Source organism: Lethenteron reissneri, chromosome 62 (genome assembly GCF_015708825.2).
Source record: "Lethenteron reissneri isolate LAM-NWPU_2019-01 chromosome 62, ASM1570882v1, whole genome shotgun sequence".
Lineage (NCBI taxonomy): Eukaryota > Metazoa > Chordata > Hyperoartia > Petromyzontiformes > Petromyzontidae > Lethenteron > Lethenteron reissneri.
Genome location: NC_083840.1, coordinates 6,184,413 through 6,208,441, shown reverse-complemented (window position 1 = coordinate 6,208,441; position 24,029 = coordinate 6,184,413). Strand labels below are relative to the sequence as shown.

The 24,029-nt window shown below is 56.5% G+C and overlaps 1 protein-coding gene across 1 annotated transcript in view; it reads left to right on the top strand.

The window, feature by feature from the left end:
* LOC133358556 (B-cell CLL/lymphoma 9 protein-like) overlaps positions 1-24,029 on the top strand; it is a 75,023-nt gene that overhangs the window by 7,331 nt on the left and 43,663 nt on the right. Inside the window, 1 exon segment of the mRNA XM_061576922.1 lies at positions 17,410-17,456. The gene's annotated coding sequence lies outside the window, so the exon portion shown is untranslated.

The following is a 24,029-nucleotide window of genomic DNA, read 5'->3' as shown; positions in this document are numbered from 1 at the left end:
CTGAGGGAGACACAGACACTCACGAATAGACGCAGCACAGAGCTGGGAGAGACACAGACACACGAATAGACGCAGCACAGAGCTGGGAGAGACACAGACACACGAATAGACGCAGCACAGAGCTGGGAGAGACACAGAGACACACGAATAGACGCAGCACAGAGCTGGGGGAGACACAGACACACGAATAGACGCAGCACAGAGCTGTGAGAGACACAGAGACTCACGAATAGACGCAGCACAGAGCTGGGAGAGACACAGAGACACACGAATAGACGCAGCACAGAGCTGGGGGAGACACAGACACACGAATAGACGCAGCACAGAGCTGTGAGAGACACAGAGACACACGAATAGACGCAGCACAGAGCTGGGGGAGACACAGACACGCAAATAGACGCAGCACAGAGCTGTGAGAGACACAGACACACGAATAGACGCAGCACAGAGCTGGGAGAGACACAGAGACACACGAATAGACGCAGCACAGAGCTGGGGGAGACACAGAGACACACGAATAGACGCAGCACAGAGCTGGGAGAGACACAGAGACACACGAATAGACGCAGCACAGAGCTGGGGGAGACACACAGACACACGAATAGACACAGCACAGAGCTGTGAGAGACACAGACACACGAATAGACGCAGCACAGAGCTGTGAGAGACACAGAGACACACGAATAGACGCAGCACAGAGCTGGGGGAGACACAGAGACTCACGAATAGACGCAGCACAGAGCTGGGGGAGACACAGAGACTCACGAATAGACGCAGCACAGAGCTGGGAGAGACACAGACACACGAATAGACGCAGCACAGAGCTGGGGAGACACAGAGACTCACGAATAGACGCAGCACAGAGCTGGGAGAGACACAGAGACACACGAATAGACGCAGCACAGAGCTGGGGGAGACACACAGACACACGAATAGACACAGCACAGAGCTGTGAGAGACACAGACACACGAATAGACGCAGCACAGAGCTGTGAGAGACACAGAGACACACGAATAGACGCAGCACAGAGCTGGGGGAGACAGAGACACACGAATAGACGCAGCACAGAGCTGGGGGAGACACAGAGACTCACGAATAGACGCAGCACAGAGCTGAGAGAGACACAGACACACGAATAGATGCAGCACAGAGCTAGGAGAGACACAGAGACACACGAATAGACGCAGCACAGAGCTGGGGGAGACACAGAGACACACGAATAGACGCAGCACAGAGCTGGGGGAGACACACAGACACACGAATAGACGCAGCACAGAGCTGGGGGAGACACACAGACACACGAATAGACGCAGCACAGAGCTGGGGGAGACACAGACACACGAATAGACGCAGCACAGAGCTGGGAGAGACACAGAGACACACGAATAGACGCAGCACAGAGCTGGGGGAGACACAGAGACACACGAATAGACGCAGCACAGAGCTGGGAGAGACACAGAGACTAACGAATAGACGCAGCACAGAGCAGGGAGAGACACAGAGACTCACGAATAGACGCAGCACAGAGCTGGGGGAGACACAGAGACACACGAATAGACGCAGCACAGAGCTGTGAGAGACACAGAGACAACAACAACAACCGCCATTCGCCACTAAGTGGCGGTGACGTCACCACGACGCGTGTGCCAGGCCATGTGCACCTTGAGGCCACGTGAAGTGTCGAACGCCCGCTGGCAGGAGGTTACGGGGCAGACCCAGGTGCCACTGGTCGACTGACTGAGATGACCGAGATGACTGGCTGATGCACCACCTGTGCCCCCTACTGTACCAACTTGCTGTATTTTAGCCACCCGGCGCTCCGCTCGTTGTTGTGACCGTCGCTCCTCCGCCCTCCGTTGTTGTTGGAGGGCGACTGCCTCCAACTGCCCAGTAGCGTCCTTCACGAGCCTCCTCCACAGAGGCCGATCTTGACACCGCTGGTACCAGTCATCGGCAAGTCCACTCAGCTCCACGTCCTCCTGTACCACATCACTCCATCTCTTCTCTAGCCCGTGCCGCGCCTGTTTAGCCCCCTCGATCCGGCCGAACAAAAGCTGTTTAGGCATGCGGTGGCTGGGCATGCGGGCTACATGACCCAGCCAAACGCAGCCTTGCCTGCCGGAGGAGCTCACCGATGGGACTTTGCCCAGATCTTTCAAGGATTTGTGAGCTCCTCACACAATCCAGCCTGGTTAAACCCAGGATGGATCGTAGGCAGGCCAGCCTAAATGGTTCCAACCGGCGAAGATGAGATGAGATGACACACAGACAGACACACAGACAGACACACAGACAGACACACAGACAGACACACAGACAGACACACAGACAGACACACAGACAGACACACAGACAGACACACAGACACACACACAGACAGACACACACACAGACACACACAAACCACCACCAACGTGATTATGTAAGACGACGAGCTTGTTTGCCCATCCTGGGACAGAAGCTGTAATATTTACGAAAAATTGGAGCAGAGTATCATTGTATCTTTTCATTTAATGGCAGTGAATCTTGCACGAAACTAAGTCGTCAAACACCTCGCTTGATGTCACTGTAGCTCTGTATATAACTGACCTTCAATTTGTTCAAATTCACTGCTCTGCTTTCAGTCGCTGGGGTTGAAATAAATTGGATTTCGATACAATATCTGGAAAATCACCGAGAAATGTCTATTTTACCGTAATGTAGAAGCATAAATTAGACTTGCATTTTGTCTCATGTGCTGAAGAAGTAAATAAAGACACCAAATGCGCTTTGTTATTAGATTCACTTTCAAAAGAAACGTCAAACTTGAAGCGAATTAGCGATGTTTTTAAATTTCCGTTCGACCTTCTGCACTAGTGTAAAAATCCACCCGCTCATGAATATTAATGACGGGGGGTGCGGCATGTGGCGTGACGTCACGCGCGTTACACACGGACATTCTTGGCTCATCGTAGTAGTAATTGCTATGAAGTGAGAATTGGACTTTGCCGAGTTACCGCCAGTACCATCAAGGGAGCCTCAGACGCACAGGCACGAGTGTCGGTTCGTGCCCCAAACTTCGAACCTCGGAGCCCAGTTCCATTCCCACCACGGCTCACATCAGTGGCGGCTGCTGCTACTGCTGCTACTGCTGCTGCTACTGCTGTGACTGCTGCTACTGCTGCTGCTACTGGTGCTGCTGCTACTGCTGCTGCTACTGCTGCTGCTACTGCTGCTACTGCTGCGGCTGTTGCTGCTGCTACTGCTGCTGCTGCTACTGCTGCTACTACTGCTGCTGCTACTGCTGCTACTGCTGCTGATGCTGCGGCTGCTGCTACTGCTGCTACTGCGGCTGCTGCTGCTACTGCGGCTGCTGCTGCTACTGCGGCTGCTGCTGCTGCTGCTACTGCTGCTGCTACTGCTGCTACTGCTGCTGCTGCTACTGCTGCGACTGCTGCTACTGCTGCTGCTGCGGCTGCTGCTGCTACTGCTGCTACTGCTGCTGCTACTGCTGCTGCTACTGCTGCGGCTGCTGCTGCTACTGCTGCTGCGGCTGCTGCTGCTACTGCTGCTGCGGCTGCTGCTGCTGCTGCTACTGCTGCTACTGCTGCTGTGGCTGCTGCTGCTGCTGCTGCTGCTCCTGCTGCTGCTGCTGCTGCGGCTGCTGCTGCTACTGCTGCTGCGGCTGCTGCTGCTGCTGCTGCTGCGGCTGCTGCTGCTACTGCTGCTGCGGCTGCTGCTGCTACTGCTACTGCTGCTACTTCTACTGCTGCTGCTACTGCTGCTGCTACTGCTACTACTGCTGCTGCTACTGCTGCTGCTACTGCTGCTACTTCTGCTGCTGCTGCTACTGCTGCTGCTACTGCTGCTACTGCTGCTGCTACTGTGAGTGATGTCTGACCAGGCTGGTGAAGTATGGTTAACCCCCCCCTCCCCAGCACCACCGACATGGCGTGGAGGGGGGGAAGCAGTGCGTGTGTTGACTGTACAGAAGTAGTCGTCCCGTACGGGCGCATCCTGCGGATATAAAGCAGCCGTGTTTGTCTTGTAAGGAGAGACAGTCGGCAATAGGCCTCTGTGCGAGGCTCTTGAACTCCGTGTGGGAGTCTGTGGGTCTCTGTGCGAGTCTATGGGTCTCCGTGGGAGTCTGTGGGTCTCTGTGGGAGTCTGTGGGTCTCTGTGGGAGTCTGTGGGTCTCTGTGCGAGTATGTGGGTCTCTGTGCGAGTCTGTGGGTCTCTGTGGGAGTCTGTGGGTCTCTTTGTGAGTCTGTGGGTCTCTGTGTGAGTCTGTGGTCTCTGTGTGAGTCTGTGGGTCTCTGTGGGAGTCTGTGGGTCTCTTTGTGAGTCTGTGGGTCTCTGTGGGAGTCTGTGGTCTCTGTGTGAGTCTGTGGGTCTCTGTGGGAGTCTGTGGGTCTCTTTGTGAGTCTGTGGGTCTCTGTGGGAGTCTGTGGGTCTCTGTGGGAGTCTGTGAGTCTCTGTGAGTATCTGTGTGAGTCTGTGGGTCTCTGTGTGAGTCTGTGGGTCTCTGTGAGTCTCTTTGTGAGTCTGTGGGTCTCGCCACTAAGTGGCGGTGATGTCACCACGGCGCTTGTGCCAGGCCATGTGCACCTTGAGGCTACCACGTGAAGTGTCGAACGCCCGCTGGCAGGAGGTCACGGGGCAGACCCAGCAGGTGCCACGGGTCGACTGACTGAGACGACTGAGATGAGTGGCTGGTGCACCACCACCACCACCACGCGTGATTGCTCAGCGTGGGTGCTCTGTGGTGATCTCGGCTCGCCGTTACAGCCTGGCAGTCCATTTCAGGCCGAGTAAACCTAGGGGTAGGTCCTAGCCTCGTCTACTAAAGGGTCCTCGGGGCAAGTGGGAATTGTGGGGGCTGTACATGAGCGTTCTCGTTGTTGTTGTTGATGATGATTATTCTGTGTGGGTCTTTAGTAGAGAGGTTCAAAACATCATAAAATTAACGACAAAACTACGCTAATAATGAGCGTTCTTATTATTGATCATCAATCCTGTAATAATGTAATAATGCCCTCTTGTTAATGCACTTCTGGGTGGTGATGAGTGATGATTTTGATTGTGGTGGTGATAGTGATGGTGGTGATAGTGATGGTGGTGATGACGATGATAGTGATTGTGGTGATGATGATAGTGATTGTGGTGATGATGATGATAGTGATTGTGGTGGTGATGATGATGATAGTGATTGTGGTGATGATGATGATAGTGATTGTGGTGATGATGATGGTCGTGCTGATTGATGCTGATGTCAGTGATAATGCTGCTGGTGGTCGTGGTGATGATCACGGTAAATCAAATGATGTTGCTGTCACTGATGAAGGTGGTGATGGTGTTTCGTGTGTCGACGTTCATGCTGATTATGCTGCCGGTAGTGCTGCTGCTGCTGATGATGATTGTGGTGGTGCTGCTGATGATGATTGTGGCCATCGCGGGCAGTGATGTCTGTGAGCTCGACGATGTTTGCCCGGCGCAGCGCAGCGCGCTCACCGCTGCGCCACCGCTCCCCCGACAGGCCGATACGAGTGATTGTTGTTACTGCCGTGATGATGATGGTGATGATGATCGTCATCGTCGTCATCATCGTTGTTGTTGTTATTAAGTGAGAAGCTGAAACACCGGGCCATTAAGGGAGCCTCAATGGACATAGGAGGGGGCGGTGGGCAGGAGTGGTGGGTCCAGTGGTTAGCACGCTGTGGGGTGGGGGTGGGGTGGGGTGGGGGAGGGGTGGGGGTGGGGTGGGGGGTGGGGTGGGGAGGGGTGGGGGTGGGGTGGGGGAGGGGGACACCACAGGACCGGTTCCGCCACTGATGTTCGCCGTGGCCTGGAATTGAACTCGGGCCGCCCGCCAGATTTGCCTCGCGGTGCGCTAACCGCTGCGCCACCGCTCACTCCGCCGCTTCAAGAGGATTGAGTTGATGAGGGTGTAGGGGTCATTACAATCGGCTGTGTGTGACTGTGTCACTGTGTGACTGTGTCACTGTGTCACTGTGTGACTGTGTCACTGTGTGACTGTGTGACTGTGTGACTGTGTCACTGTGTGACTGTGTGACTGTGTCACTGTGTCACTGTGTGACTGTGTGACTGTGTCACTGTGTCACTGTGTGACTGTGTGACTGTGTCACTGTGTCACTGTCTGACTGTGTCACTGTGTGACTGTGTCACTGTGTCACTGTGTGACTGTGTCACTGTGTGACTGTGTCACTGTGTGACTGTGTCACTGTGTCACTGTGTCACTGTGTGACTGTGTGACTGTGTGACTGTGTCACTGTGTCACTGTGTGACTGTGTCACTGTGTCACTGTGTGACTGTGTCACTGTGTGACTGTCACTGTGTCACTGTGTGACTGTGTGACTGTGTCACTGTGTGACTGTGTCACTGTGTGACTGTGTGACTGTGTCACTGTGTCACTGTGTGACTGTGTGACTGTGTCACTGTGTGACTGTGTGACTGTGTCACTGTGTGACTGTGTGACTGCTTCAGCAGCTACCACAATGTTCGTGGTGCAGCAGCAGCAGCAGTAGCTACCACAATGTTCGTGGTGCAGCAGTAGCAGCAGTAGCTACCACAGTGACTCGTGGTGCAGCAGTAGCAGCAGTAGCTACCACAGTGACTCGTGGTGCAGCAGCAGCAGCAGTAGCTACCACAGTGACTCGTGGTGCAGCAGCAGTAGCTACCACAGTGACTCGTGGTGCAACAGCAGCAGCAGCAGTAGCTACCACAGTGACTCGTGGTGCAGCAGCAGTAGCTACCACAGTGACTCGTGGTGCAGCAGCAGTAGCAGCAGCAGTAGCTACCACAGTGACTCGTGGTGCAGCAGCAGCAGCAGTAGCTACCACAATGTTCGTGGTGCAGCATCAGCAGCAGTAGCTACCACAATGTTCGTGGTGCAGCAGTAGCAGCAGTAGCTACCACAGTGACTCGTGATGCAGCAGCAGTAGCAGCAGCAGTAGCTACCACAGTGACTCGTGGTGCAGCAGCAGCAGCAGTAGCTACCACAATGTTCGTGGTGCAGCAGCAGCAGTAGCTACCACAATGTTCGTGGTGCAGCAGTAGCAGCAGTAGCTACCACAGTGACTCGTGGTGCAGCAGTAGCAGCAGTAGCTACCACAATGTTCGTGGTGCAGCAGCAGCAGTAGCTACCACAGTGACTCGTGGTGCAGCAGCAGCAGCAGTAGCTACCACAGTGCACGTGGTGCAGCAGCAGCAGCAGTAGCTACCACAGTGACTCGTGGTGCAGCAGCAGCAGCAGTAGCTACCACAGTGACTCGTGGTGCAGCAGCAGCAGCAGTAGCTACCACAATGTTCGTGGTGCAGCAGCAGCAGCAGTAGCTACCACAGTGACTCGTGGTGCAGCAGCAGCAGCAGTAGCTACCACAGTGACTCCTGGTGCAGCAGCAGCAGCAGTAGCTACCACAATGTTCGTGGTGCAGCAGCAGCAGTAGCAGCAGTAGCTACCACAGTGACTCGTGGTGCAGCAGCAGCAGCTACCACAGTGCACGTGGTGCAGCAGCAGCAGCAGTAGCTACCACAGTGACTCGTGGTGCAGCAGCAGCAGCAGTAGCTACCACAGTGACTCGTGGTGCAGCAGCAGTAGCTACCACAGTGACTCGTGGTGCAGCAGCAGCAGCAGTAGCTACCACAATGTTCGTGGTGCAGCAGCAGCAGCAGTAGCTACCACAGTGACTCGTGGTGCAGCAGTAGCTACCACAGTGACTCGTGGTGCAGCAGCAGCAGCAGTAGCTACCACAATGTTCGTTGTGCAGCAGTAGCAGCAGTAGCTACCACAGTGACTCGTGGTGCAGCAGCAGCAGCAGTAGCTACCACAGTGACTCGTGGTGCAGCAGCAGCAGCAGCAGTAGCTACCACAGTGACTCGTGGTGCAGCAGTAGCAGCAGTAGCTACCACAGTGACTCGTGGTGCAGCAGCAGCAGCAGTAGCTACCACAGTGACTCGTGGTGCAGCAGCAGCAGCAGTAGCTACCACAATGTTCGTGGTGCAGCAGCAGCAGCAGTAGTTACCACAGTGACTCGTGGTGCAGCAGTAGCAGCAGTAGCTACCACAGTGACTCGTGGTGCAGCAGCAGCAGCAGTAGCTACCACAATGTTCGTTGTGCAGCAGTAGCAGCAGTAGCTACCACAGTGACTCGTGGTGCAGCAGCAGCAGCAGTAGCTACCACAGTGACTCGTGGTGCAGCAGCAGCAGCAGTAGCTACCACAGTGACTCGTGGTGCAGTAGTAGCAGCAGTAGTTACCACAGTGACTCGTGGTGCAGCAGCAGCAGCAGTAGCTACCACAGTGACTCGTGGTGCAGCAGCAGCAGCAGTAGTTACCACAATGTTCGTGGTGCAGCAGCAGTTGCTGTAGTGGAAGAGTAGGCCAAGCAGAGAACCCCTCCTCCTTTTTCGGGTGTTGAGGGGGGGTCTTTGGGGTGTAAGGGGGGGGGGGTTGGGGTGGGTGTTGGGGGGGCGTCTTGGGGGGGGGGCTGCACGTTGTTTCTGTGCCTCGGAGCGGCGATCGAGGGCGATTGACCCAACCGCGCCCCCACTTGGGGGGGCCCTGCCCCCTACCCCCGCCCCCCACCCCCTTCCCCCGCACCCTGGTAACCGGTTCCCATAACGGTTATCGGTTTAAACCGCTTCACGCAACCGCCAGCACGGAAAGAGTCACAAGTGGAGAGAGCTTCCCCGGGGATTTATAAGTTCCTCCCCTGCCCCTCCCCCTATCCCCTGCCCTTCCCCCCTGCCCCTCCCCCCTGCCCCTCCCCCCTGCCCCTCCCCCCCTGTGCCCCCCCCTCCTCCTCCCCTCCCCCCACCACATGCGGGTATTTTTCCTCAAAAGATTTGAGAGAGAATTTGGAGCCGTTTCAAAATAAGAGTCCCCAAGCCATCTCACTGTTGTTGTGGCGGTGGTGGTGGTGGTGGTGTGTGTGTGGTGGTGTGTGTGTGGTGTGTCGTGGTGGTGTGGTGGTGGTGTGTGGTGGTGTGTGGTGGTGTGTGGTGGTGGTGGTGGTGGTGTGTGTGTGGTGTGTGTGGTGTGTGGTGGTGTGTGGTGGTAGTGTAGTGGTGTGTGGTGGTGGTGGTGGTTGTGGTGGTGTGTGGTGGTGTGTGGTGGTGTGTGGTGGTGTGTGTGGTGTGTGGTGGTGTGTGGTGGTAGTGTAGTGGTGTGTGGTGGTGGTGGTGGTTGTGGTGGTGTGTGGTGGTGTGTGTGGTGTGTGGTGGTGTGTGGTGGTGTGTGGTGGTGTGTGGTGGTGTGTGGTGGTGGTGGTAGTGTGGTGGTGGTGTGGTGGTGGTGGTGTGTGGTGGTGTGTGTGTGGTAGTGTGGTGGTGTGTGGTGGTGGTGGTGTGTGGTGGTTTGGTTGTGGTGGTTGTGTGTGGTGGTGTGTGGTGGTGGTGGTAGTGTGGTGGTGGTGTGTGGTGGTGTGTGGTGGTGTGTGGTGGTGGTGGTTGTGGTGGTGTGTGGTGGTTGTGGTGGTGTGTGGTGGTGTGTGGTGGTGGTGTGTGTGTGGTGTGTGGTGGTGTGTGGTGGTGTGTGTGTTGTAGTGTGGTGGTGTGTGGTGGTGTGTGGTGGTGGTGGTGGTGTGTGGTGGTGTGTGGTCGTGTGTGTTGGTGGTGGTGTGTGGTGGTGTGTGGTGGTGTGGTGGTGTGTGGTGGTGGTGGTGTGTAGCGGTGTGTGGTGGTTGTGGTGGTGTGTGTGTGGTGGTGTGTGGTGGTGGTGGTGTGTGGTGGTGTGTGGTGGTGGTGGTGGTGTGTGGTGGTGTGTAGCGGTGTGTGGTGGTTGTGGTGGTGTGTGGTGGTGGTGGTGTGTAGTGGTGTGTGGTGGTGGTGGTGTGTGGTGGTGTGTGGTGTTGTGTAGTGGTGTGTGGTGGTGGTGGTGTGTGGTGGTGTGATGGTGGTGGTGTGTGGTGGTGTGTGGTCATGTGTGGTGGTGTGTGGTGGTGGTGTGTGGTGGTGTGTAGTGGTGTGTGGTGGTGGTGTGTGGTGGTGGTGTGTAGTGGTGGTGTGTGGTGGTGGTGTGTGTGGTGTGTGGTGGTGTGTGGTGGTGTGTGGTGGTGTGTGGTGGTGGTGTGGTGGTGGTGTGTGGTGGTGTGTGGTGGTGTGTGGTGGTGTGGTGGTGGTGTGTGGTGGTGGTGTGTGGTGGTGGTGTGTGGTGGTGTGGTGGTGGTGTGGTGGTGGTGTGTGGTGGTGGTAGTGTGGTGGTGGTGTGTGGTGGTGTGTGGTGGTGGTGTGTGGTCATGTGTGGTGGTGTGTGGTGGTGTGTGTGTGGTGGTAGTGCGGTGGTGGTGCGGTGGTGTGTGGTGGTGGTGTGTGGTGGTGTGTGGTGGTTGTGGTGCTGGTGTGTTGTGGCGGTGGTGTGTGGTGGTGGTGGTGTGTGGTGGTGTGGCGGTGGTGTGGTCACTTGCGCTCCGCTCGCCGCTGGACGGTGACATTTGTTTTGCCAAATTCGAGAGATTGCACCGCGACATTACTCAGTTGGATTCGTGCAGCAGTAGTAGCAGTGACAGCAGCAGCAGTGGCATCAGCAGCAGTGGCAGCAGCAGTAGTGGTATCAGCAGTAGTAGCAGTGGTAGCAGCAGCAGTGGTATCAGCAGTAGGAGCAGTCGTAGCAGCAGTAGTAGCAGCAGTGGTATCAGCAGTAGCAGCAGTGGTATCAGCAGTAGCAGCAGCAGTGGCAGCAGTAGCAGCAGCAGCAGTGGTATCAGCAGTAGCAGCGGCAGCAGTAGTAGCAGCAGCAGTAGCAGCAGTGGTATCAGCAGCAGCAGTAGTGGCAGCAGCAGTGGTATCAGCAGTAGCAGCAGCAGTAGTAGTAGCAGCAGTATCATCATCAGCAGTAGTAGCAGCAGTATCATCAGCAGTATCAATAGCAGCAGTATCATTAGCAGCAGCAGTATCAATAGCAGCAGTATCAATAGCAGCAGTATCATCATCATCAGCAGTATCATCATATCATCAGAAGTATCATCATCAGCAGTAGTATCAATAGCAGCAGTATCAATGGCAGCAGTATCATCATCAGCAGTATCATTAGCAGCAGTATCAATAGCAGCAGTATCGTCATCAGCAGTATCAATAGCAGCAGTATCATCATCAGCAGTATCAATAGCAGCAGTATCATCATCATCAGTAGTATCAACAGCAGCAGTATCATTAGCAGCAGTATAAATAGCAGCAGTATCATCATCAGCAGTATCAATAGCAGCAGTATCATCATCAGCAGTATCAATAGCAGCAGTATCATCATCATCAGTAGTATCAACAGCAGCAGTATCAATAGCAGCAGTATCATCATCATCAGCAGTATCATCATCATCAGCATCATCATCATCAGCAGCTTCGCGCGGTGAAGCTACGGGAGCAGGGAGCTGCTGCTGCTACTGATGCTGCTGCTGCTACTGATACTACTGCTGCTACTTATACTACTGCTGCTACTGATACTACTGCTGCTGCTATTGATACTACTGCTGCTACTTATATTACTGCTGCTGCTACTGATACTACTACTGCTGCCACTGATATTACTACTGATACTACTACTGCTGCCACTGATATTACTACTGATACTGCTGCTGCTGCTACTGCTACTACTGCTGCCACTGATATTACTACTACTGCTGCTACTGCTGCTGCTACCGGTCCTGGGCCTCCCCTAGGTGGACTCGGCCTCAAATGAGTCTTCGGTGTGGCGGTGTGTAGTCAACATCGCCGCCGGGGGAGACAAAGGCGGCCGGGCGTGGTGCTGGCCACCCGCCCCCTCATGTGCCACAGTGCCGGCAGCCTTCGTAGGTGCCGCTCGCTAACAGCACTTGCCCCTACAGTCTGTTGAGGCTACACGGTGGGGGGGGGGATCTTTGTCTTTGCATTGTTCACGAGAGAGAGAGAGACACCCAGAGCCAGGACTTGAACCCAGTTCAAGCATCTCAGCGGTGCTGGCACAAAGTCACTGGCACGGCCACGATCAACCCCCTGGGAGTGACACGCACACACAAAGATAAAGACAAAGATCCCCCGTGTAGCCTTAACATACTGTAGGGGCAAGTGCTGTTATCGAGCACCTATGAAGGCCGTGGAACGGTACACGAGGGGGTGGGTGGTCAACACCACGCCCGACCGCCTTTGTCTCCCCAGTGGCGATGTTTACTACACACCGCACCAGGTACTCATTTGAGGCTGAGTCGACCTAGGGGAGGCCCGGGACCAGTTCAGATAATCGTCACTGGTGCTGGCCGTGAGCACACACGCACACACGTGTGAGTGTGTGTGTGCTGGCAGTGCGTGTGCTGGCAGTGCGTGTGTGTGCGTGTAAGAATGTGTACGTGCACGTGAGTGTATTGAGGCTACACGGGGGATCTTTGTCTGTATTGTGTGTGTGTAAGGACGTCTGTGTGTGTGTGTGTGTAAGGACGTCTGTGTGTGTGTGTGATAGCAGAGCGTGTGTGTGCGCGTGTGAACGGGTGAGTGTCTGTGCAGCATGCGTGCACACTGTGGCCGTGGGCGCGTGCGTGCTTGTGTGAGCGTGCGTGTTGTGCATGATTGTGTGTGCGTGTGTGAGTGTGCATGTGAGAGTGTGCATGATTGTGTGTGCATGTGAGAGTGTGCATGATTGTGTGTGCGTGTGTGAGTGTGCATGATTGTGTGTGCGTGTGTGAGTGTGTGCTTGTGTGAGCATGCGTGTTGTGCATGATTGTGTGTGAGTGTGCATGTGAGTGTGTGCATGTGAGTGTGTGCATGTGAGTGTGCATGATTGTGTGTGCGTGCGTGTGAGTGTACATGTGAGTGTGCGTGTACATGTGCATGATTGTGCGTGCGTGCATGAGCGTGCATGATTGTGTGTGCGTGCGTGTTGTGCATGTGAGTGTGCGTGTACTTGTGCATGCTTGTGCGTGCACGAGCATGTGCGTTTGCGTGCGTAAGCGTGCATGAGCGTGCGTGCTTCTGCGTGTGTGCGTAAGCGTGCATGAGCGTGCATGAGCGTGCGTGCTTCTGCGTGTGTGCGTAAGCGTGCATGAGCGTGCGTGCTTCTACGTGTGTGCGTAAGCGTGCATGAGCGTGCGTGCTTCTGCGTGTGTGCGTAAGCATGCATGAGCGTGCTTGTGCTTCTGCGTGTGTGCTTGTGCGTGTGTGCTTGTGCGTGTGTGCATGATCGTGTGTGCATGAGCGTGTGTGCTTGTGCGTGTGTGCTTGTGCGTGTGTGCATGAGCGTGTGAGCGTGAGCGTGTGTGCTTGTGCGTGTGTGCATGAGCGTGTGTGCATGAGCGTGCGTGCTTGTGCGTGTGTGCGTGTTGATGCTGGCAGAGCGTGTGTCTCGTGCGTCACTCCCCTCACCTCCCCCCCCACTCCTCCGCCTCCTCCTCCTCCCCGGGTCTCGTTTCAGCGCTCGCTGCCGCTGCGAATGGCCCGGTTATGAATACTCTTGGCTGCGATGTCACCTCTGACGGTGTGGGGCCTGTGTCAGGCTCCGAGCCAGCGACGTCGACGGGACGGGGTTCGATCCCCGGTTCCGGGGGGGGTAGGGGTGAGGGGTTCACGACGGCCGTGTGGGTGTGGGGTTCACGATGGCCGTGTGAGGTCACGATGGCCGTGAGGGTGGGGTCACGATGGCCGTGTGAGGTCACGATGCCCGTGTGGGGTTCACGATGGCCGTGTGGGGTCACGATGGCCGTGTGGGGTTCACGATGACCGTGTGGGGTTCACGATGGCCGTGTGGGGTTCACGATGGCCGTGTTGAGGTCACGATGGCCGTGTGGGGTTCACGATGGCCGTGTTGTGGTCACGATGGCCGTGAGGGGTTCACGATGGCCGTGTGGGGTTCACGATGGCCGTGTGGGGTTCACGATGGCCGTGTCGAGGTCACGATGGCCGTGTGGGGTTCACGATGGCCGTGTGAGGTCACGATGACCGTGAGGGGTTCACGATGGCCGTGTGGGGTCACGATGGCCGTGTGGGGTTCACGATGACCATGTGGGTGTGGGGTTCACGATGGCCGTGTGGGTGGGGTTCACGATGGCCGTGTGGGGTTCACGATGGCCGTGTTGGGGTCACGATGGCCGTGTGGGGTTCACGATGGCCGTGTGGGGTTCACGATGGCCGTGTGGGGTCACGATGGCCGTGTGGGGTCACGATGGCCGTGTGGGTGGGTGGGGTTCACGGCGGCCGTGTGGAGTTCACGATGGCCGTGTGGGTGGGTGGGATTCACGATGGCCGTGTGGGGTCACGATGGCCGTGTGGGTGGGTGGGGTTCACGGCGGCCGTGTGGAGTTCACGATGGCCGTGTGGGTGGGTGGGGTTCACGATGGCCGTGTGGAGTCACGATGGCCGTGTGGGGTCACGATGGCCGTGTGGGTGGGTGGGGTTCACGGCGGCCGTGTGGGGTCACGATGGCCGTGTGGGGTCACGATGGCCGTGTGGGTGGGTGGGGTTCACGATGGCCGTGTGGGGTCACGATGGCCGTGTGGAGTTCACGATGGCCGTGTGGGTGGGTGGGGTTCACGATGGCCGTGTGGGGTCACGATGGCCGTGTGGAGTTCACGATGGCCGTGTGGGTGGGTGGGGTTCACGATGGCCGTGTGGAGTTCACAATGGCCGTGTGGGGTCACGAAGGCCGTGTGGGTGGGTGGGGTTCACGATGGCCATGTGGAGTTCACGACGGCCGTGTGGGTGGGTGGGGTTCACGATGGCCGTGTGGAGTTCACGACGGCCGTGTGGGTGGGTGGGGTTCACGATGGCCGTGTGGAGTTCACGACGGCCGTGTGGGTTGGTGGGGTTCACGGCGGCCGTGTGGAGTTCACGATGGCCGTGTGGGTGGGTGGGTTCACGATGGCCGTGTGGGTGAGTGGGGTCACGACGGCCGTGTGGGTTGGTGGGGTTCACGGCGGCCGTGTCGTGCGCAACGGAGGTACAACCCGAATTCAGTCCCTGGCTCTGGGTTGCCTCTATCTCGGGGTGTTCACAACGGCTGTGATGTGTTGTTTGTTGTTGATGGTGTGTTGTGTTGTTTTACATCACGGCCATTCTTCTGTGCCGGTGAGACAAAGGTGGCTTGGGCCCACCACGCCGCCTCGGCGCCGTGACCACCTCGATAGGCGCTCGTGACTCACAGCAATAGACCTGGCTGGCACGCGAGGCAGAGGGGGGACGGGGGGTCTTGGTGTTGTTGTGTACAACCCGTTACCCCCCTCGTTACCCCCTTCGTTACCCCCTCGTTACCCCCTCGTTACCCCCCCCCCTAGCGTGCCGAGGAAGCGTGGATCTGAATGGAGAGACGACGAAACTCAATGGCCTCTCACGTGGCCGTCGCATCAAGGATCTGGCCACGAGAGAGATGGGGGAGAAATGGGGGAGAGATGGGGGAGGGAGAGAGACGGGGGAGAGAGACGGGGGAGAGAGACGGGGGAGAGAGACGGGGGAGGAGAGACGGGGGAGAGAGACGGGGGGAGAGCGGGGGAGAGAGACGGGGGAGAGAGACGGGGGATAGAGACGGGGGAGAGAGAGGGGGAGAGACGGGGGGAGAGACGGGGGGAGAGAGACGGGGGAGAGAGACGGGGGAGAGAGACGGGGGGAGAGACGGGGGGAGAGAGCGGGGGAGAGAGACGGGGGGAGAGAGGGGGAGAGATGGGGAGGGAGAGAGACGGGGGAGAGATGGGGGAGAGAGATTGGGGGAGAGATGGAGAGAGATGGGGGAGAGAGATTGGGGGGAGATATTGGGGGGGAGAGAGATGGGGGAGAGAGATGGGGGAGAGAGATGGGGGAGAGAGATGGGGGGGAGAGAGGATGGGGGGGAGAGAGATGGGGGGGAGAGAGATGGGGGGGGGGAGAGAGATGGGGGAGAGAGATGGGGGAGAGAGATGGGGGGGAGAGATGGGGGGGGGAGAGAGATGGGGGGGGAGAGAGGGGGAGAGAGATGGGGGGGGAGAGAGAGATGGGGGGGAGAGAGATGGGGGGGAGAGAGATGGGGGAGAGAGATGGGGAGGAAGAGAAGAGATGGGGGGGAGAGACGGGGGGAGAGAGATGGGGGGAGAGATATGGGGGAGAGAGACGGGGGGAGAGAGACGGGGGAGGAGAGACTGGGGGGAGGATGGGGGGGAGAGATGGGGGGAGAGAGATGGGGGAGAGAGATGGGGGGGAGAGATGGGGGGAGAGAGATGGGGGAGAGTGATGGGAGAGAGAGACGGGGGGAGAGACGGGGGGGAGAGACGGGGGAGAGAGACGGGGGAGAGAGACGGGGGAGAGAGATGGGGGAGAGAGATGGGGGAGAGAGCGGAGAGATGGGGGGAAGAGAGATGGGGGGGAGAGAGAGGGGGGGGAGAGATGGGGGAGAGAGATGGGGGAGAGAGATGGGGGAGAGAGATGGAGCGAGAGACCGGGGGGAAGAGACTGGGGGGAGAGACTGGGGGGAGAGAGATGGGGGAGAGAGATGGGGGAGCGAGATGGGGAGAGAATGGGGGAGAGAGACGGGGGGGAGAGACTGGGGGGAGAGACGGGGGGGAGAGACGGGGGGGAGAGAGATGGGGGAGAGAGATGGGGGAGAGAGATGGGGGAGAGAGATGGGGGAGAGAGATGGTGGAGTGAGATGGTGGAGTGAGATGGTGGAGAGAGATGGTGGAGTGAGATGGTGGAGTGAGATGGTGGAGTGAGATGGTGGAGTGAGATGGTGGAGTGAGATGGTGGAGTGAGATGGGGGGGAGAGAGATGGGGGGAGAGAGATGGGGGAGAGAGATGGGAGAGAGAGATGGGGGAGAGAGATGGGGGAGAGAGATGGGGGAGAGAGATGGGGGAGAGAGATGGGGGAGCGATGGAGATGCGGAGAGACGGGGGGGAGAGACGGGGGGGAGAGACGGGGGGGAGAGACGGGGGGGAGAGACGGGGGGGAGAGACGGGGGGGAGAGACGGGGGGGAGAGACGGGGGGGAGAGACGGGGGAGAGAGACGGGGGAGAGAGACGGGAATCCCAGGGGGGGTGGGGGTCAGTGGTTGTGTGACGCTGCGTCGAGCTCCCGACCCGGTGACCCCGGTTCGATGCCGCTCACGAACCAATTCGCGGTCCTGAGCCTCCCCTAGGTCGACTCAACCTTAAGCGAGCATCTGGTGTGGTGCGGTGCACAAACAAAACTACGTCGGCACTGGGGAGACAAAGGCGGCCGGGCATCCCCCTGGCGTGCCGAGCTGGCCTTCATAGGTGCAACGCGCTCGCAGCACTTGCCCCAACAGCTTGTGGAGGCTACACGGAGGGGGGGCACCTTTGTCTTTGTGTGCGCACTAATATGCGTGCGTGCGTTTTATGTGTGCACACTCATGTGCATGTGCACTAATATGTGTGTGCACACGAATGTATGTGCGTGTGTGTGTGCACACGAATATGTGTGTGTGTGCACATACTAATGTGTGTGTGTGTTGCTTTTGTGTTTCCTACCAAGGCCGAGCTCATCTGGGATCGACTCGTCAAGTCTGAATCCATCTCCTGGTAAGAGATCCACGAACTCGTGCTCGACTCATCTCCCTGGCAGGGGAGCTGGTGGGTGGGTGGGTGAGTGGGTGGGTGAGTGAGTGGGTGGGTGAGTGAGTGGGTGGGTGGGTGAGTGAGTGGGGTGGGTGGGTGGTGAGTGAGTGGGGTGGGTGAGTGAGTGAGTGGGTGGGTTAGAGGGTGTTTGGGTGGGAGAGCGAGTGGGTGAGTGAGTGGGTGGGTGATTTGGCGAGTGGGTGAGCGAGTGGGTGAGTGAGTGGGTGGGTTAGAGGGTGGTTGGGTGGGTGAGCGAGTGGGTGGGTGATTTGGCGAGTGGGTGAGCGAGTGGGTGAGTGAGTGGGTGAGTTAGAGGATGGTTGGGTGGGTGAGCGAGTGGGTGAGTGAGTGGGTGATTTGGCGAGTGGGTGAGTGAGTGGGTGGGTTAGAGAATGGTTGGGTGGGTGAGTGAGTGGGTGAGTGGGTGGGTTAGAGAATGGTTGGGTGAGTGAGTGGGTGAGTGAGTGAGTGGGTTAGAGAATGGTTGGGTGGGTGAGTGAGTGGGTGGGTGAGTGGGTGTGTTAGAGAATGGTTGGGTGAGCGAGTGGGTGAGTGAGTGGGTGGGTTAGAGAATGGTTGGGTGGGTGAGTGAGTGGGTGAGTGAGTGGGTGTGTTAGAGAATGGTTGGTGAGCGAGTGGGTGAGCGAGTGGGTGGGTTAGAGAATGGTTGGGTGGGTGAGTGAGTGGGTGAGTGAGTGGGTATGTTAGAGAATGGTTGGGTGAGCGAGTGGGTGAGTGAGTGGGTGGGTTAGAGAATGGTTGGGTGGGTGAGTGAGTGGGTGGGTGAGTGAGTGAGTGGGTGAGTGAGTGGGTGATTTGGCGAGTGGGTGGGTTAGAGGATGGTTGGGTGGGTGAGTGAGTGGGTGGGTGGGTGAGTGAGTGGGTGAGTGAGTGGGTGATTTGGCGAGTGTGTGAGTGAGTGGGTGAGCGAGTGGGTGAGTGAGTGGGTGAGTTAGAGGATGGTTGGGTGGGTGAGCGAGTGGGTGATTTGGCGAGTGGGTGAGTGGGTGGGTGGGTGAGTGGGTGGGTGGGTGAGCGAGTGGGTGGGTTAGAGGATGGTTGGGTGGGTGAGTGAGTGGGTGGGTGAGTGGGTGGGTTAGAGAATGGTTGGGTGGGTGAGCGAGTGGGTGAGTGAGTGGGTGTGTTAGAGAATGGTTGGGTGGGTGAGCGAGTGGGTGAGTGAGTGGGTGATTTGGCGAGTGTGTGAGTGAGTGGGTGGGTTAGAGGATGGTTGGGTGGGTGAGTGAGTGGGTGATTTGGCGAGTGTGTGAGTGGGTGGGTGAGCGAGTGGGTGAGTGAGTGTGTGAGCGAGTGGGTGAGTGAGTGGGTGATTTGGCGAGTGGTGAGTGGGTGGTGAGCGAGTGGGTGAGTTAGAGGATGGTTGGGTGGGTGAGCGAGTGGGTGAGTGAGTGGGTGATTTGGCGAGTGTGTGAGTGGGTGGGTGAGCGAGTGGGTGAGTGAGTGGGTGATTTGCGGAGTGTGTGAGTGAGTGGGTGTGTTAGAGGATGGTTGGGTGGGTGAGTGAGTGGGTTGGGTGGGTGAGCTGGTGAGTCGATGGGTGATTTTGGTGAAGAGGTGGGCGATTGAGAGTCATTGGGTGAGTGAGTGAGTAGGTGAGTGAGTGGGGAGATTGCACGATTGAATGAATGAGTACTTTAGTGAATGGTTGAGTGGTTGGTTGATTGGGTGGGTGAGTGAGTGCATGAGTGAGTGGGTGACGGTGAATTTGGGAGTGGGTAAGTGTGTGGCTGATTTAATGGGTGAATGTGAGTGAGCAACTGGATATGTGAGTGCCTGGGTGAGTGTGTTGGTGAGTGGGTGGATCACAGAGTGAGTGAGTGGGTCACAGAGTGAGTGGGTCACAGAGTGAGTGAGTGGGTCACAGAGTGAGTGAGTGGGTCACAGAGTGAGTGAGTGGGTCACAGAGTGAGTGAGTGGGTCACAGAGTGAGTGAGTGGGTCACAGAGTGAGTGAGTGGGTCACAGAGTGAGTGGGTGGATCACAGAGTGAGTGAGTGGGTCACAGAGTGAGTGAGTGGGTCACAGAGTGAGTGGGTCACAGAGTGAGTGAGTGGGTCACAGAGTGAGTGAGTGGGTCACAGAGTGAGTGAGTGGGTCACAGAGTGAGTGAGTGGGTCACAGAGTGAGTGAGTGGGTCACAGAGTGAGTGAGTGGGTCACAGAGTGAGTGAGTGGGTCACAGAGTGAGTGGGTGGATCACAGAGTGAGTGAGTGGGTCACAGAGTGAGTGAGTGGGTCACAGAGTGTGTGAGTGGGTCACAGAGTGAGTGAGTGGGTCACAGAGTGAGTGGGTCACAGAGTGAGTGAGTGAGTGGGTCACAGAGTGAGTGGATGACGGAGTGAGTGGGTCACAGAGTGAGTGGGTCACAGAGTGAGTGGGTCACAGAGTGAGTGGGTCACAGAGTGAGTGGATCACGGAGTGAGTGAGTGGGTCACAGAGCGAGTGAGTGGGTCACAGAGTGAGTGGGTCACAGAGTGAGTGAGTGGGTCACAGAGTGAGTGGATCACAGAGTGAGTGAGTGGGTCACAGAGTGAGTGGATCACGGAATGAGTGAGTGGGTCACAGAGCGAGTGAGTGGGTCACAGAGTGAGTGGGTCACAGAGTGAGTGAGTGGGTCACAGAGTGAGTGGATCACAGAGTGAGTGAGTGGGTCACAGAGCGAGTGAGTGGGTCACAGAGCGAGTGAGTGGGTCACAGAGTGAGTGGGTCACAGAGTGAGTGAGTGGGTCACAGAGTGAGTGAGTGGGTCACAGTGAGTGAGTGGGTCACAGAGTGAGTGAGTGGGTCACAGAGTGAGTGAGTGGGTCACAGAGTGAAGTGAGTGGGTCACAGAGTGAGTGAGTGGGTCACAGAGTGAGTGAGTGGGTCACAGAGTGAGTGGATGACAGAGTGAGTGGGTCACAGAGTGAGTGAGTGGGTCACAGAGTGAGTGAGTGGGTCACAGAGTGAGTGAGGGGTCACAGAGTGGTGAGTTGAGTGAGTGGGTCACAGAGTGAGTGAGTGGGTCACAGAGTGAGTGAGTGGGTCACAGAGTGAGTGGGGTCACAGAGTGAGTGGGTCACAGAGTGAGTGGGTCACAGAGTGAGTGAGTGGGTCACAGAGTGAGTGAGTGAGTGGGTCACAGAGTGAGTGGATGACGGAGTGAGTGGGTCACAGAGTGAGTGGGTCACAGAGTGAGTGGGTCACAGAGTGAGTGGGTCACAGAGTGAGTGGGTCACAGAGTGAGTGAGTGGGTCACAGAGTGAGTGAGTGAGTGGGTCACAGAGTGAGTGGGTCACAGAGTGAGTGAGTGAGTGGGTCACAGAGTGAGTGGATGACGGAGTGAGTGGGTCACAGAGTGAGTGGGTCACAGAGTGAGTGGATGATGGAGTGAGTGGGTCACAGAGTGAGTGGGTCACAGAGTGAGTGAGTGGATCACAGAGTGAGTGAGTGGGTCACAGAATGAGTGAGTGGATCACAGAGTGAGTGAGTGGGTCACAGCGTGAGTGGATCACGGAGTGAGTCAGTGGGTCACAGAGTGAGTGGATCACGGAGTGAGTGAGTGGGTCACAGAGCGAGTGAGTGGGTCACAGAGTGAGTGGGTCACAGAGTGAGTGAGTGAGTGGGTCACAGAGTGAGTGGATGACGGAGTGAGTGGGTCACAGAGTGAGTGGGTCACAGAGTGAGTGAGTGGGTCACAGAGTGAGTGGATCACGGAGTGAGTGAGTGGGTCACAGAGTGAGTGAGTGGGTCACAGAGTGAGTGGGTCACAGAGTGAGTGAGTGAGTCACAGAGTGAGTGGATGACAGAGTGAGTGGGTCACAGAGTGAGTGGGTCACAGAGTGAGTGGGTCACAGAGTGAGTGGGTCACAGAGTGAGTGGGTCACAGAGTGAGTGAGTGGGTCACAGAGTGAGTGGGTCACAGAGTGAGTGGGTCACAGAGTGAGTGGATCACAGAGTGAGTGGATCACAGAGTGAGTGAGTGGATCACAGAGTGAGTGAGTGGATCACGGAGTGAGTGAGTGGATCACGGAGTGAGTGAGTGGGTCACAGAGTGAGTGGATCACGGAGTGAGTGAGTGGGTCACAGAGTGAGTGGATCACAGAGTGAGTGAGTGGGTCACAGAGTGAGTGGGTCACGGAGTGAGTGAGTGGATCACGGAGTGAGTGAGTGGATCACGGAGTGAGTGGATCACGGAGTGAGTGAGTGGGTCACAGAGTGAGTGAGTGGATCACAGAGTGAGTGGGTCACAGAGTGAGTGAGTGGGTCACAGAGTGAGTGGGTCACGGAGTGAGTGAGTGGATCACGGAGTGAGTGAGTGGATCACGGAGTGAGTGAGTGGATCACGGAGTGAGTGAGTGGGTCACAGAGTGAGTGGGTCACAGAGTGAGTGAGTGGGGGAAGCTAGTCCTCTCTGCGAGTATGGGGGAGGGGAGGGAGCGAGACCACGTGGGGGGAGGGGGGGGGTGGAGACCACGTGGGAGGGGGGGGGTGGAGACCACGTGGGGGGGGGGGGGGGTGGAGACCACGTGGGAGGGGGGGTGGAGACCACGTGGGAGGGGGGTGGAGACCACGTGGGAGGGGGGGGGGACCACGTGGGAGGGGCTCTTACGCTGAAGTTGCGGTCCTGGCCGGGCGAGTTTCTGTGCCGCGACGGCGCCTCGTGCCCATCCCCCTAATGGGGCACCACGAGTAGCAGTAGCAGGCCTCGTGGTGGTGGTGTCTACACACACACACTGACACTACTACTACATTGTATACTACACTACCCACACACACACTGACACTACTACTACACATTGTATACATACTACACATTGTATACTACACTACTACACATTGTATACATACTACACTACTACACATTGTATACATACTACACATTGTATACTACACTACCCACACACACACTGACACTACTACTACACATTGTATACATACTACACTACTACACATTGTATACTACACTACCCACACACACACTGACACTACTACTACACATTGTATACATACTACACATTGTATACTACACTACCCACACACACACTGCCACTACACATTGTATACATACTACACTACTACACATTGTATACATACTACACATTGTATACTACACTACTACACATTGTATACATACTACACTACTACACATTGTATACTACACTACCCACACACACACTACCACTACACATTGTATATATACTACACTACATTATATACACACAGGCACTGTCATACTGTACTAAGCACTGTACTACTGCACTGTAATAAACACGGATCACTGTAAGAGGCACTGCAAGCCGCGTGCAATAAAACGCCCACTGTACTTACAGTGCGTCACGTGGGCATGGTACAGTGCATCACGTGGGCTTGTTACAGTGCATCACGTGGGCTTGTTACAGTGCGTCACGTGGGCTTGTTGCAGTGCATCACGTGGGCTTGTTACAGTGCATCACGTGGGCGTGTTACAGTGCATCACGTGGGCTTGTTACAGTGCATCACGTGGGCGTGTTACAGTGCATCACGTGGGCTTGTTACAGTGCATCACGTGGGCGTGTTACAGTGCATCACGTGGGCTTGTTACAGTGCATCACGTGGGCGTGTTACAGTGCATCACGTGGGCTTGTTACAGTGCATCACGTGGGCGTGTTACAGTGCATCACGTAGGCTTGTTGCAGTGCGTCACGTGGGCTTGTTACAGTGCATCACGTGGGCTTGTTACAGTGCGTCACGTGGGCTTGTTACAGTGCGTCACGTGGGCTTGTTACAGTGCATCACGTGGGCAGGCCTCCATCCAGCAGTGGATAGAGGACGGGCGGTGTGGAACTGTAGCTCTGCATGTCACGTGGACGTTCTTCCCTCCACGCCAATAATCACAATGACGCGTTCAGAGGCCAAATAACAGTTTAGTTTATGGGTCTATGCAAGTGTCAAGGTCTCCGTTTGAGTGTGGGGGTCTCCATGTAGGTCTGTGCATCTTTGTGTGAGTCTACGGGTCTCTGTGTGAGTCCGTGTGTCTATGTAAGTCTGTTGGTTTCTGTATGTGTGGGTCTCTGTGTGAGTCTATTGGTCTCTATGTGAGTCTGTGGGTCTCTGTGTGAGTCCAAGGGTCTGTGTGAGTCTATGGGTCTCTGTGTGAGTCCGTGTGTCTATTTAAGTATGTTGGTTTCTGTGTGTGTGGGTCTCTGTGTGAGTCCAAGGGTCTCTGTGTAAGTCTGTGGATCTCTATGTGAGTCCAAGGGTCTCTATTGAGTCTAAGGGTCTCTGTGTAAGTCTAGGTCTCTATGTGAGTATATGAATCTGTGTGAGTCTAGGGGTCTCTGTATGAGTCTATGGGTTTGTATGTCAGTCTATGGGTCTCTGTATGTGTCTGTGGGTCTCTATGCAAGTCTGTGGGTCTCTATGCAAGTCTGTGGGTCTCTCTATGGGTCACTATGCAAGTCTATGGGTCTCAGTATGAGTCTGTGGGTCTCTGTGTGAGTCTATGGGTCTCTGTGTGAGTCTATGGGTCTCTGTGTGAGTCTATGGGTCTCAGTGT